The sequence below is a fragment of the Ixodes scapularis genome, unplaced genomic scaffold (genome assembly GCF_016920785.2).
Source record: "Ixodes scapularis isolate PalLabHiFi unplaced genomic scaffold, ASM1692078v2 PGA_scaffold12__126_contigs__length_90152505, whole genome shotgun sequence".
NCBI classification, from domain to species: Eukaryota; Metazoa; Arthropoda; class Arachnida; order Ixodida; family Ixodidae; genus Ixodes; species Ixodes scapularis.
In genome coordinates this window covers 52,978,691-52,994,069 of record NW_024609838.1, presented here as the reverse complement: position 1 = coordinate 52,994,069, position 15,379 = coordinate 52,978,691, and positions in this window count along the sequence as shown.

Genomic DNA, 15,379 nt, shown 5'->3' with positions numbered 1-15,379 from the left:
TTGCAAAAAAAAAATTAGAAGAATATCCTGTCTGTTGTTCTCTATTAAGGTGTTTGTCCCGATGTCAATTCGGATTCTTATTGTGTTGACACTGGCACACAGTATTTTAAGGTATGGAATTACTTTATTTGGAAACTGTCCCAGGCGATGGCATACCAGCATTGATTTTATCTTGAAAGGTTTGCAGAAAAGCGTAGCTTGCAACTCGGAGTTTCTTGCGGAGGACAACTTGTTTAAATCGCTTCAGTTGCCTAATTTTGAGACCCTGTTCAGGCACAGCATCATCACCAGGCACTACTGGGACAGTTCCTTTAAGAATCGCAATTATGTGTCTTGGTCTTTAAGGAGCAATCAAGAGTTCGAAGTGCCCAGAAGAACGCACTATGGAGAAAGCGTAAAATCATTTTACGTACCAAAGATATTTAATGAGGTTCCCGAAGGCTTACATAACATAAAGCCGGTGCAAAAATTACAGAAAGCTCTCAACTGTGTTTGCTAACACCCATCTCAAAACCGATCGTGAAAAAAACTTCTGATGTATTGTGTATCTCTCCATTGAGCTTGATGGTGATGCTGTGTCACATAGTGTGAGCAATCATAATATGATTCCTTTCTTTCTACTTATGTGGCTCCGGAAACAAATTTTGTTAGCATCTGTGTTTTTCTGTTTACTTCACGACCAGCATGCTCATCAGATGGTGTTCATCATACAAGCCCTAGATGAATTTGATGAACCCGTTTCTGTACCTGATTATGTGTTAGTGCAATAAACTATTATTATTATTATTATTATTACATCTATATACATTAATATATAGAGAGATGAAGAAGTCCTCGAGAGCAGTCATTCTTCTCGATTGCTCTTGATATTCCAGTACTAATCAAATATTCCAAGCTCAGCTAACACCGGCAACCAGTCCGCTACAAGCGCCAAATTCTGGAGTCTTTATTGACACGGTCCCTGATCTGCACCAGGGCTCTATCCTTCCAATGGGTTGTTGACTCGGAGTGAAAGCCTTCCAAGCTTCGACCTGACTGGATTTCATCGGCTGCGTTACACCAGCTTTCTAAGCCCGACGCTATTCTCGAGCCGACTGCACACATCAGGACAATCGGTGTGACAAGACGGCACGGTATTTCTCACGGTTTGTTTTAGCCTCGACTGCGATGTCTTCTCTATATAAGTGTGCTAATTGCCAAGAGAAGATCATCAATGATTGTCGACACATGTCCTGCGTCAATTGCAGGTACTCGTACCATGTAAGGAGGCTTTGCTCTAAAATTGAAGACAGTACATTTAAAAAGCGTGGGTGCTGCAAAGCGGGAGATTTGGCGCTGCCGTCGGTGCCGAGAGCAGAGTAGAGAGAAAGGTTCTCAATCTGAGACGGGCTTGTCACAATGCGAATCTCCCGTGACAGGCGAAACTTTCGATCGCTGGAGTCAAAACTAGAGTGCCTAACGTCCCTCAAGGCCAACGTCGACAGCCTCATTTCGTTACCAGCCAAAACAGACCAGCTCTTGACATTAAAACTTGTAGTCGAGGAACTAAAATCTGCACTAACAGAGATTCAAAAGTGGGTTGAATTCCTGTCGGAGAGCTACGACTCTCTGCTCTTGACTGCCACCACTTACGCATCATCGGTGACAGAACTCCGCAACAAGACCACGTGACTGAGAGAGATAGTTACGGAGCAGTTCATGACCATGGAATACCTTCAGGACGTGTTAAATAACAGTGATCAGTATAGTTGACATTCACATTTTGAAATACATGGGCTGCCTTGTTCCTGGAATGAGAACTTGATCACCGTTGTCAATGAGCTGGCCAGTAGGCTCGGCCTAGCTGACTTCCAACAAAGTGACATAGTGCCCATGCACCGCTTACCATCTCGACGTGACATCCCTTCACCTATTCTGGTAAGAATCTATGCGGCAGCGCTTATAGATCAGTGTATTTACACAAGAAAAAAACAGAGGCCTATTTCAGAAAACGGGTCTTTACTCAAACTCTTCTTTAGCGAGAACCTCACCCGCAGGAAAAAAAGAAGAAACTCTTTTGGAAGTTACCTGAGAAAGTAAATGACATGCATCACAGATTGACATGGGTGGAGAATGGTAAACTGTTTGCAAAGTAAACAGAATCCTCTCCTGCAGTACGAATCTATTGGTTTGCTGACCTGGAGAGGATTGTTTAGCCCTTCTCTTGCCAAACCGACAGATAACAAGGTATCGGATGACAACAATATCGAATTATGAACCTACAGTTTTCAAACTGCTCAGATATTTTATCTCTTCAACATTTCGTTTATACAATCAGTGAGAGCACTTTTGGTTTATTACATGTTAAGAGCAAGAGTATTCGAAAATATTGGGATGAGTTTCCACTAACTGTCAAGAATGCAGCGTCAATATTTGTTGTTTTTGTCCATACAGAAATCAATCTTAAAGACGTTTCCTGTAATGTATTTCAAATACGAAGGTATAATGCACACTTTTCACACGTCCGGTTGGCCGAGGGGGGGGGGGGGGAGGGATTCGCTATCTTTGTGAGAAATTCGTGGGGTACTGAAAAGCTTGATGTCGATTTTGTTAATTGTGAGACATTATTTATAAGGATTTGGAATTCTAAATGGTCTTTACTGTTACTAGCCTTCTACAGACCTCCTTCGGTTCGTCCTTTGAAGTTTTGGGAAGAGCTCAGGAATAAGCTTCAGACTTTTTAATCTATAAATGACATCTGTTTTGTAGGCGACTTCAACATCGACACGCGTAAGCCAGTCAAGTCTCTCGTGTGCGACCACCTGAATGTTTTGGCATATTTTGGTCTGGAGTGTTTGATTCTTGGCCCCACACGAGATGAACTTTGAGGTGATCATATTGTCACGGGTGGTGACTAAAAGAAAACAGGAAATAAACAGGGAGAAATAAACGTTTAATGTGGCGAACTTGTGCCAAAAATAAAGAAGGAAACGAAAGAAAGCAGAGCGTCGCGGGCGTCGAAGTCGGCGTGTCAGCAGAATCGAGCGCTAGGGCGAGACTGACTCGACAAGGTCGCGGGCGGCCTCTTATCTAGAGTGAGTCACTATCTCGAAGATTCGGCGGAGAAGGTTCGAGCGTAGCGGGCTCGGGGCGAGAATGAACAAGCACTTTCTAGAACAACAAAAACAGGGATGAACGATAGTTATGTCCGCAGCAAGAATGAACGAGAACTTTCTACAAGTCCGTGACCCTGCGCGCGGCAATATTGTCAAATCATGCCTAGACCATATCAATGTACGCGCTCAGAACATAGCAACAAATTCGGCCATAATAGAGCGGAAGCTTGCTGACCATTGCTATATGGCTTGTCAACCTGTATCACAGGTCACTCTTAGGCCGCCGACGGCTGTAACACAAAATATAGAAATAATTGATCGCGCACGACTTGATAAGGTGGTACAAAAATAGGATCGGAATTGTCTATTGCATATTCAATACTTGAAGGACGTCTACACTAGGTTTAGTGAGCAGTTCCGTCTTTTTAAGTGTCATGCAAGGAAAGTTATTACTGTGAGGAGGTGTCGAAACGACCATCATTGGTTAACGAATGATATTCTGTCATCTATAAAATCTAAAGATGCTCTTGGTGCCCCTTGTCGCCGGTCTCCAAATAATGCCCAGTTGAAGGAATAATTCCATATTATGCGAAACAGCGTAAACGCGCTTATTCGTTCAGCGAAGTGGATATACTTCCGTGAAGCGTTTTCTTTTAAGCCCGATCAAATATTTGACGGACATGGTGTTTGATAAACCAGTTGCGAGGCAAAGGTGTGAAGAGGTCGATCGATGATATACTTAAAACAGTTTTTGGCCACGAAACTGAGAAATTGGTAGAATATCTTAATAAATTCTTTGCTGCGTTCTCCGGAGCAGCGCGTGAGACTCCTCTATTTGCAACAGGTGCTTCAGATTTAAACTCCGCATCGGCTTTCCTTCCCCAAGTGACCGACCCTGATCTTCGATTCCAGCTTTTCAGCTTCAAGGCATACAAGGCGCCTGGTGTAGGTGGCATCAGTGTAGAGGATCTAAAGAGGAATAATGATTCCATAAAACATCTGGTCCTTTATATGCTAAATGCTTTTATTTCTTCCGGATCAATCCCAGAGAATTTGAAGGGGTCAATAGTGATGCCTCTATTTAAAGGAGGAGAACGCAACAAACTTCACAAATATCACCCAATTTTAATTTTACTTTGCATATTACAAATATTAGAAAAACATATTCTTAAAACTATGGCGGCATTCCTTAATAGGCTTGACATTACTTCGCCTGGACAATATGGCTTCGTTAGTGGGCGTGGGACCCAGCTATTGTTAAAGAATTTCACAGATCAAGTGCAACTAGCTTTTGATAAGAATCAAGTCGCCTGCGCGCTCTTTATTGATGTTTCCAAGGCATTTGACACTGTAAGTCATAGCATTCTGCTCAAAAAAATTATCCAACCTTGGATTCCGCGGTTTTTCCTTTTATTTGCGACAAAATGTTTTAACTGGTCGGACACAAGTAGTTTCCATAGACAATAACCGAAGCTCCAAAATTGACTTGAAGGCCGAGAGTTCCCCAAGGATCTTTTGTATCACCATTCCTTTTCAGCATCTTTGTTATTGACGTTTTCAAAGCATTATCCACTTGTAGCCTTTTCCAATACACGGATGACACGGTTTTGCTCTCGGTCCACCTTAATTCGGCTACTGCAATCACTTCGCTGCAAAACGACACTTGCCGTTTACACGACTTGTTTGAACCAAATTGTCTAACGATAAATGTATCTAAAACCAAGGTGGCCTGCTTTCATAATCACCTTAAAATTTTAATGACAAACCATCCCCCTTCATGCATACGTCTGGATGTATTTCTTGCAACTGCAGTCCTGTAACTTACGTTCTTAAGGTTACATATCATGGGATAGAATTTGATAATGATTTGTCAAGAAACACTCATCTCTCACAGCTCTGGAAAAGATTGGAGAGTGTGTCCTGTTTTCTGTACAATACACGATCCTTAATACCTAGTTCGAAAAAATAAAAACAATAGCTCAAGCATTAGTATATGGAATTCGGGGTATGGTAAAACAATTTTGAACATAGCTCTGAAGTCTGGTACAAAAATATATACAATTTTAAAATTCATATTTAGAAGCATTGTCTGTGGAGCAGCGTTAAAAACTGAAGAGGAAAAACTCGCCAACTTAGGTTTGCCCCTCTTCAGGGCTTTTTTGGTTCGGACTGTAGTCCTCAAGTATATTTGAGTGATATATATAAGATACCCATGTGGCTACTAGATCCCTTAGACTCACATTACGATTTAAGCTACCTTTTGTCACAAACAAAATACGGGAAGAAGGTTCGAGACTTCTATGTACCAACAATTTACAACAGCCAACCAGACGAATTTTATGATGCGGACTCCCTGAAGAAACCGAAACGAGCACTCCAAGATCTAAGCACAACATCACGAATTTTTGGGTCTGTGTATGTGCGTGACCATGTGAGTGTTTTACATGAACGATAACAAACATGATTTCTTTCTCTTCTTTTTTTAATCATTATCGTGAGTACCATTGCGTGGTAACAGTTGCTTGAGTCGGGAACTACAAATCAGGCGCACATTTTGTACTCATGAAGTGAAGGGTGCTGTCTCACAGGTCATCCAACTGAATCTGACAGACCCGTATTTCTACCAAGTATGATACATGCAAAAAATCAACATTATTATTATTATTGTTATTATTATTATTATTATAGTCCGTAGAAACGCAAAAAAACTTGATATTACTTTTATATTGCACTCGTCGAAATGCACTCACTGCTCCTGTACGCCTCTTGAATATTTTTTACACAACAAAGTATTTAGGCATTTTCTTTGATAGCGATTTATCGTGGAATTCACACCTCAGCTACATAGCCAAAAGGTTAAGGAGTGTATCTTGTATGTTATATACTACAAAAACGTTTTTACCGCTGTCTGTCCGAAAAATGATAGTCAATGCCTTAGCCTACGGCCTGTTGCGTTACGGGATTACTATATATGCGAATTGTTCCATGCTCTGGTATCAAAAAATAGATAGCATCTTGAAAAGTACCTTAAATAATGTAGCGTACACCTATTTTGATCTGCCAAGTGAAGAGTTCTTTTCTTCGTTGTGTCTCCCGCGTTTTTCAGCACTTTATAAAAGATGTGTTATTGACAAACACTATTGGCACAGCCCTTCAAAACGCTCCGTGTCCTGCAGCGCACCTTAAGGGAAAGTGAACGATTTTTCATTCCTCGTGTATACACAAAATATGGAAAACGTATGCGCTCTTTCTATGTCCCTGAACTTTTCAATACATTGTCACAGTCATTCTAGGAACTCAGGTCAAAGCGTCAGTCGGAAAAACAACTAAAAACAATTTGCTAAATATCCTGCTTCTGAACATGTCCTTTTTGTGCATCTCGTGTTTTTTTTTTCTTCTTTTTTTTTGCTTTCACACTTCCCAGTTCTTGAATAAAGATTGTTTGCGGTCAAAGAGTGTATTCCGTGGCCATCCGTTCTTAATCCCCTTTAGTGTATTTATTGTGGTGTATGATTACATGTCAGTAATTTTTTTAAGAGTTATGTATGCATAGTTCTTCGAATTAATTTTTAAGTGTTTTTTTTTTTAATCACGTGTCAGAATTTGATTTTCTTCACGCCGCTGCTGGGTCTAGTCCTACAAGCCTTTTTTGGCTTTCGACGGACCCGCATTCTTGTATGTTGTTATAAAATACGTGAAATAAAAAATTATTATTATTATTATTATTATTATTATTATATGATTAATATTAATAGTAATAATATTATTATTATTAATATTATTATTATTATTATTCGCTGCGGAGATGCCGCCCAGTAAGGATGCATGTCTGATTTGCTCTGGTGTCTCTTACGGACGACAAAAATTTCGTCGCTGCACTGAGTGCCAACTTCGCGCACATACGGAGTGCGTATGCTTTCCGGAGACCGAACGCGCATTTCTTCAGCGTGAGGTGAGCTCATTTGTCTGCCAAAGCTGCGCCAAGATCAACGGTGGAGCTAGGCCTAACGTCAGCGGCGTTGTCTCCGGTGATCCCGACGACCAGTTCGCCCGCTTTCCTCCTCCGCCATCGGCCTCCCCTACTCGTCCGGTGACGCTGCCTGCCTCCTCTCCCGATGGCCTCGACGCACGTGGGGACGCCAGCCTTCAGTCCCTTCGGTCCCTTCTCCTCGACGCGCTGGAAGGAATTCCTTTCCTCACCGAGGAGGTTGCTTCCCTCGGTGAAGACAACGCGCGTCTCCGTCGTGAGCAGAGACAGCAGGCGGAACTCCAGGCAGGCTCCATCGCCTGCCTCCGGGCGGAAGTTCGCAGCTTACGCGACGTGCTTAATGAGCGTGCAAGAGTTAATGCTGAAGTTCAAGCAGGGCCCAGTGGAGGAAAAACATTTGCTGCGGCCCTGCGCTTCCCTCCCGCCTCGGCTCTCCCTGCAAAGTCTGCAGGTGCACCAGCGAACAGGGCGACGAAAGATGATGCGCTGCCTGGTAAGCCGAACCCCATGAGCCTGCAGACACCGGTCTCTGCGCTGGTAAGCGTGGCGCCGGAAGATGATCGACTGCCTGTTAAGCCTAATCCGATCAGCCCGAAGACTCAAGTCCCCGCGCAAGTCGGAGCGTCCGTGGCGTGCAAGCTGAGCGTTGCCCCCTCATCTTCCCGCCGGAGGGCATTGTTTGTGACCAAGCTGGATCCGGTCACCATCTCTGCTGACATCGTTGGGCATTTGTGTCACTCGATGTGGAAAACTCGAAGTGCCACCGACTGAAGACTCGCTACAATACCTACGCCTCTTTTCACGTCTCGGTAGCTGCCGAAGATATTGAGAAACTCTCTGACCCTGCTTTGTGGCCGAAGGATTGTCTTTTTAAACTTTTCAGAGGCGCTCTTCGTTAAGAACTCCTTCACTCGTCTGAAGAAGCCCACAAGCCCAACATTAAATATAAAGATGAGTAACATCGATTTGTTTTACCAGGATGTCCGTGGCCTGCGGACGAAAGCTCAATGTTTCTTTGCCAACATTGCTCTCTCTAATTACTCAATTGTTTGTTTAACGGAAACTTGGTTATGTCCTAGTGTTGGCTCCTCCAACTACTTTCCGCCTTGTTTTAATGTCTACCGTCAAGATCGCGATTTTCCTTCCCGGGGCCGAGTAGGAGGCGGTGTATTGATCGCGGTTAACAAACAATATAGTTCACGAAAACGTGAGGATCTGGAGAGATTACCCGAGTCTCTGTGGGTGGAAATTGAGTGTTCTAGGAGAGAACTTTTTTTAATAGGTCTGTTCTACCTGCCTCCTCAGACGACAGCAGATAATTTCGAAAGGTGTCTCGCTGACATTGAAAGTACAATTAATGATTCACAGGGGAGAAATATCTTAATCTTGGGGGATTTTAACGCTCCAGGTATTAACTGGACACAGTTCAATGTCCTTACTGGCAACTTTTATTGAAAACAAAAGTGCGACTATCTCCTCAACTTTACTTCCTTTTTATATCTTAGCACAATAAAATTTTAAACTATCAAGGTAATGCTTTAAATTTATGCTTTTCAAACATGGACAGTATACATGTGGCTCGAAGTGAACTTTCTATGGTTCCTCAGGATAGCTATCACCCTGCTCGTGATGTAGTTCTTTCTGTTTTTGATCCTCCGGTCTTCAGTTCCTCTAATGCTCCTTCCCCACACACATCGTATAAGTATTCAGCGGGGGACTACACTGGAATGTATCACCATCTTTCGGGTGTTCACTGGGCTTCTATCTTGGAGTCGTCTGATATCAACGACCAAGTATATCTCTTCACAACTCTTGTTCAGGAGGCTATAGACATATATATTCCTCTTAAAACGTCTAAAAAGTCTCGCTTCCCTATTTGGTTCTCTCGTGAACTCGGAACGCATTTAAAACGGAAAGATTTTTTGCACAGGAGGTTTAAGAAAAGTGGCCTACCAAAGTGGGAAGTTGAATTTCAAATTTGCAGAAAGCGATGTAAGAAATTTTATACCGTGATCGCCAGGCGCATTCTGACTCGGTAGAATCAGATCTTGTTAGAAATCCCAAGAAATTTTGGAGGCACGCTAAATCGCGGTTGGGGAAGAATATTGAGTCCGAAATCACCTTGAATCATCATAGCGGCAGTGCGAAGGGCATGTCTGAGTTGTTTGCGGATCACTTTGCGTCAGTTTACATTAAAAATAATAACTGCTCCTCAACTCTTTTGCCTCACTCGGACGTACCTGTTGACTCATTAGGTTCTGTGGTTGTCGATGAGGAATGTGTTAGACTATGTATTAAGAATATGAAACCCGCATTGTCTGCAGGTCATGACGGGATACCCGCTGCAATTGTTAAGGGTTATCATGAATTACTTACGCCTATACTGGGCACAATTTTCAATAACTCCTTGACGTCAGGGATATTCCCTGACGACTGAAAACTGGCAGTGGTTGTTCCGGTCCTGAAATCTGGAAATAGTGGTGATGTTCGTAATTACATGCCGATTTCTCTTCTCTCGTCTTTTTCCAACTCTTTGAAATGGTAATCTATCAATTCCTCTCCTTCAAGTTTCGTGGTATAGTCATTCCTAATCAGCATGGCTTCATGTCCGGCAGATCGACATCCACCAATCTGGTATCTTTTACGTCTACTGCCTCTGAAGTAGTTTGTAATAGAGGTCAGCTTGACGTTTTTTATTTCGACCTGAGTAAGGCATTCGACGTAGTAAACCACAACATCCTCCTACACAAGCTTTCCTCTTACGGAGTATGTGGTTCGGTATACAATTTGTTAATAAGCTATTTGTCTGATAGGCAAGCCTACGTCCGCGTCAACAATACTACCTCGTCCTTGTACAAGGCAAGCTCTGGAGTGCTTCAGGGATCTGTCTTGGGCCCCCTCCTTTTTAATATTTTCGTAAATGATGTCTCTCGAGTTATATTAAATTCTTCATTTCTGCAGTACGCTGAAGACACAAAACTTTACAAAAAATATCGACCGCCCAACTAGCATCCGTCAAGGAAAAGCTAGACGTGCTGCTGCCATTAAATCAGAGCGTTTAATTGATTCTCACGCTTCCAGCGAAGGTCGATGCTTTGTTGGTCTTAAAACCCGCAGTTGAGTTGCTGCGGACAACTATGTAAGAGGACCAGGACTCTGTTATCTTCCTGAGTGACTTGGTTCTAACTGAAATCACTGAGCAAGGAAAAGTAACCAAGGAAATTGGGGCGGAAGTCCAGTTACTCCAAAACACACTAAAGGAGCGGGCAAGTGCTATTCACCTGCTTCGGGCACAACTGAATGACGCCGAGCAACAACAACGCCTTCCTAACATTGAAATACAGAACATGCCTTCCGCACCAAAAAAAAAAAAATTGAACATGGTTTTTCGTGACCCAGCCTCTAACATCGGCGTGTCACAGTTTACGCCATCGGATTTTCTCTTCGTCCACCGTCTACCCCTGAAGAAGGCAGACAAACCAAGCACTGCTCCATTGATACTGGTCAGGTTTGCGTCGGTTGCCCTTAAGGAGCAATAGATGAGATACCGTGGGCGACTAAGAGAGCTCACCAACGTCGGCAGTCAGCCCAAACTATTCTTTAATGACAATCTCACTCGTTCCAACCGTGAGCTTTTCTGGGTGGCGAGGAACAAGGGAAAAGAAAGCCATTACAAGTATATCTGGGTAAAAAACGTGCATATCGATGCGAGAAAGAGTGAAGGTTCGCCTGTCCTATGGATCAACTCCGTAGGGGATATTGGAAAAATCTTCTAAGCTATGAGAGCCACCTTTCCCCAGTGTAATAATTTTTCGTATTTTCAAACCTTGCTAGATAAACCAAAAGGTGCGACTTTTACATGTTTCCATGTTAATATCCGGAGCCTTCGAAAATATTGGGATCACTTTCTCATAATGGTACAAATATTATGGTTCATGTCGATGCATCTATACTTAAGGAAAGTAATGCATCTAATGTCTCGAGCCTTATGCTTTACCAATTCACTCTCAAAGGCTACCACAACTTTTGTTTCACGAGTTCATATCGTAGTGGCGGGGGCATAGCGGTTTTTGTACACCAAATGTGGCAAGTTTCTCCCTTTAATCTAGATTTTTATGACGTCGAAAATTTATCTATCAAACATGACGATTCCACCTTCTCACTTTCGCTTTTGTTTCTACAGGCCTCCTTCAGAAGATGTTCGAATGTTTCTAAAGAGCTGCAGAGACCTCTCTCCACATTATCTTCCATACAACAACTTTGTTCGGTGGGCGAATTCATTATAGACTAAATGAACACAGCAAATTCCATCGTATACGACTATCTTAACAGTTTGTCCAACCTTAACTTAGAATGCGTTGTTGATGCTCTAACCCGAGAAGAAATTTAAGGAACAAAGTTAGTCGCTTCTTGCATTGACCATATTTTATTAAGAGCACCAGGTGTCTCTGTAGAAACTGCTGTGATTCAGGAAAAATTAGCAGATCAGTACTTCGTGGGATGTCAACTCACACACAGTGTCGTCAAACTCTAAATGCGAAAGTTGAAAACAAGCCCTAATTATTGATAATGTTGTTTTCAACAAGTCAGTTGCCTCTTATGACTGGCAGGCATTTTAAGGGACAGTTAATAACACTGATTAATACTTAAGTTTTGTTCAAGATTTCGCTCGCTTACTGTTGCTGCCAGTCGAACTGTTACGTTGAAAAAGCGGAGACCTAATGGTAAATGGGTAAACAATAATATACTTAAAGTAATTACAAATAAAAAGTTTCTGTAGAGTCGTTGTCACCGATCCCCAAACAACAATGATTTACAAAATGAATCGAAATAGTTAAGAAATAAAGTAAGCACTGTCATTCATTCTGCAAAAAGACAGTTTTTTTAAATCCCAATTCGAGAAATTTAGGCTTACTTCAGCCAAAACATGGTCACTTTTTAATCAATTCCGAGGCACTGTTCTGGATATTCGATTGACCGAAACATCGAACGAAATATTGGGTCACGTACCTCGGAATTAGCAGAGGACTTTAACGATTTCTTTGCAAAATACTTTGGCGTGCCCAGAACCACTGTTGTGAACTCAAGCACACTAAAGAATATAATTCTGGTGTCAGCTTTCCTTCCTTGCTTGGACGAGAAGGATCTGGGCTCCCTTTTGTTTAGTTTCAAAGCCAGCAAATCTTCCGGTATTGATGGTATTCGAGCATATGATCTTCAGTGAAATTCCGCATATAGTAAGAACATTTTGCTTGCTATGCTGAACGGCTTCATTACGTCTGGCAGCATACCCTACGAGCTCAAGGCTGCTATTGTGCGACAACTTTTCAAAGGAGGAGAACGATTGGATATTGTAAATTATTCCTCTATTTTGTTCTACCTATTTTAGGAAAAATTATTGAGAACACCTCTTTCTGACGATGAGCAGTTTTTTAGATAAGAACGAAATATTTTTATCCACTCAGTACGGATTTATTACTGGGAAAGGCACGCAACCGGCCCTTGATGATTTCTTTGACTACATATATTGAACATTCCAAAGTAATATGTTTGCATGTGCTAATTTTCTTGATGTGTCCAAGGCTTTCGACACTCTCAGCCATCAATTTCCCGTAGCAAAATTATATCGCCTTGGTCTTCTAGGCCCATTTTAATCTTTGCTGGAAAACTTACTATCAAAAAGGTCCCAGTTTGTCCTAATTAGAAACTTCAAAAGTACTCAGCTTTCGTCACTGGCAGGAGTGCCTCATGGTTCTGCTCTTTCTCCTCTACTTTTCAATATTTTTGTGAACGATAAGGCCCAGGTTATCAACGGGTGTAAAATTTACCAATATGCCGATGACACCCTCCTTGTGTTACGTCATATTAATTTTTCTGACTCACTCCACAAACTCGAAATAAACGCCTCTCATATAATGGATTGGTTCGGCGATAATCTCCTAGACATAAACCGCTCTAAAACAAAGCTGGTGTGTTTACAGAACCCTCTTAAAAGACGCCAGGCGCAAGTAAAGTTTTTGCTTCACCCTTCCAGTTGTGCTCAATGCGACTGTGCATTAATCGTGTCTCGATCACGATAAATACTTATGTGTACATTTCGATTTTGATATGTCTTGGAACACACATATGTCATATTTTTGTAGAAAATTACGAATTGTGTCTTCTATGCTTTATAATACTAAATTTCTTATGCCAGTCTGCATCAGAATAATAATCCTACATGTGCTTGCTTACAGTATCCTTCGATACGGTGTTACAGTTTTTCTCTATTGAAAGATCGACCAACAAGGGTCTGTTGTGTTTCTGACGTTTACACAAGAGCGGGAATTCAGACACGGGGCTTGGCGTGTTCTGGTGTCCTGGCGTGTTCTAGTGTCTTCGCGTGTTCTAGTGTCTTGGCGTGTTCTAGCTTCTTGACGTGCTCTATTGTCTTGGCGTGTTCTGATGTCCTGACGTGACCCTTATCAAGTGTGTTCCGATGTGACCTGGTCGATCTAGTGTCTTCTGGGGTGACCAGTTCATGCATGCACAATATCATTTAGATGCAGAAAAGACTGCTGATGTAAACAGCTAGCAAATTGTGCAAAAAGAATACGAATTTTTCCGAAGGTTTAAGTGTTCATTCTGCCATGAAACAAAACTACAGACAAAGAGAATCAAACTTACTATTTTATTTTTTTGTGCATTCGCACAAATTCCCTTGCAGACAGGGCTGCCCATGGCTCTTTTCTTCCATGCCGTTTTTGCCAGCACATCTGGATGGCTAAAGAGATGGCTTGGGCAAGTTGGTATTGCAGGATAAAACCTGCAGTGCATAAAAAAAATACACGAGCAGGTACTCATAAAAAACCTTAAAATAATAAAATCACAACTACAACAGTAAACAAGGAAGTTCTGTCGTGTCCAACCTGGTAATCAGTCAATTTATCACTCGGCCCGCCCTCCCACGTTCCATCTGCTTTCCCCTGACAGGTCACAGACACCTGTGAAAGTCACAGGTGTCTGTGACTTTTCACAGACACCTGTGGGCAACATAATACAGGCGAACCCGTCCATATCAACTCTCAAAAAACCGTCTACCATTTCGATATAGCGGGCAATTCTCTACAAAGATTTAATGAATTTGACAACGAACAAGCACGCCACATTTAGAAAAGTAGTTTAAGCTAGAAAGGGCATCTGTACGTCACGGGGAACGCTGACCGCAGCTATTTAATGGCCGCTTCTTCGGTTACCGGCTCACCCTCTCCCCCCGCAACAGAGATTTTTTTCTTTCCTTCTTGGCGGTCGACGTGGCCACCCAAAAGAAAAAAAAAAAGCCAGCTTTCTCTGCAAGCTGGCTTTCCCCAAATATTAGGCGATACTGGGGGAAAGCCAGCTTGCATAGCTAAACAGCATTCTTGGCAGATTGATCTGTCTAGCTGCAATTTTCGTTCGATGTAATTGCATTTTTGGCTATGCTTTTTTATTGCAGCTACCAGTCCGTTTAAAAATAGTTTAAATTAACCGCGCTCAGGAATATCGGGTTTGACTGTAGATCGAACATCGTGGCCTTGCTCCCAATGTGCAAAGAAAGCGCTGCACCCCACACGGGATGTCTCCTGGTCTGCCCGCATTCACCTTGTGTGACCTCATAGTGCCTCTGACTGTACATGTGTGTTGCGTAAGGCAAATTCACCAATAGGTTCATAAAAATATCTCAAATCGTAGTAAATCATAACTCACTATACACACATTATGTTCAGAACTAAGCTCAGCACAGCCACAACAGGTTATGTGCCCTTCCAGGTTCATCAGAAATACCCACCTGTCAGAGCGTCGATTTTTTCGTGTGATAGGGGCTTCTTTCCCACCACAGCCTCCTATGGGAGACACCTGCAAGCTCGCCCTGACACACCCCTGTCGAAGAGCTCCGCAGGCTCCCATAGTGATAGGCTGACCATTCTGACAAAGCGGACAGGGGTCGCAGCCTTTTCCGCGGTGCGTGTAAATGCTGCCTGTCGCATTTTGATACCAGGTCCAAGATGAATCTGCAGTGAGTAACACTGTCAAGCAAATGGACGAAAAATAGAGAATTACAGGCAACACAACTGGGCTCTCCGCTTTCGTCTGCAATCAAAATCCTGCTTTTATTCACTTAAATGCTACATGGTACATACATATAAATAAAAATGAAATGAATAAAGAGCACTCCCTAGTATTCCAGGATGGCTTGTTTAAGTTCCTAACTCAACCTATGTGCTCTAAGCATCACAAAAGTTCAAAACTTACAATCATGGGCGGCTTATTTCAGTAT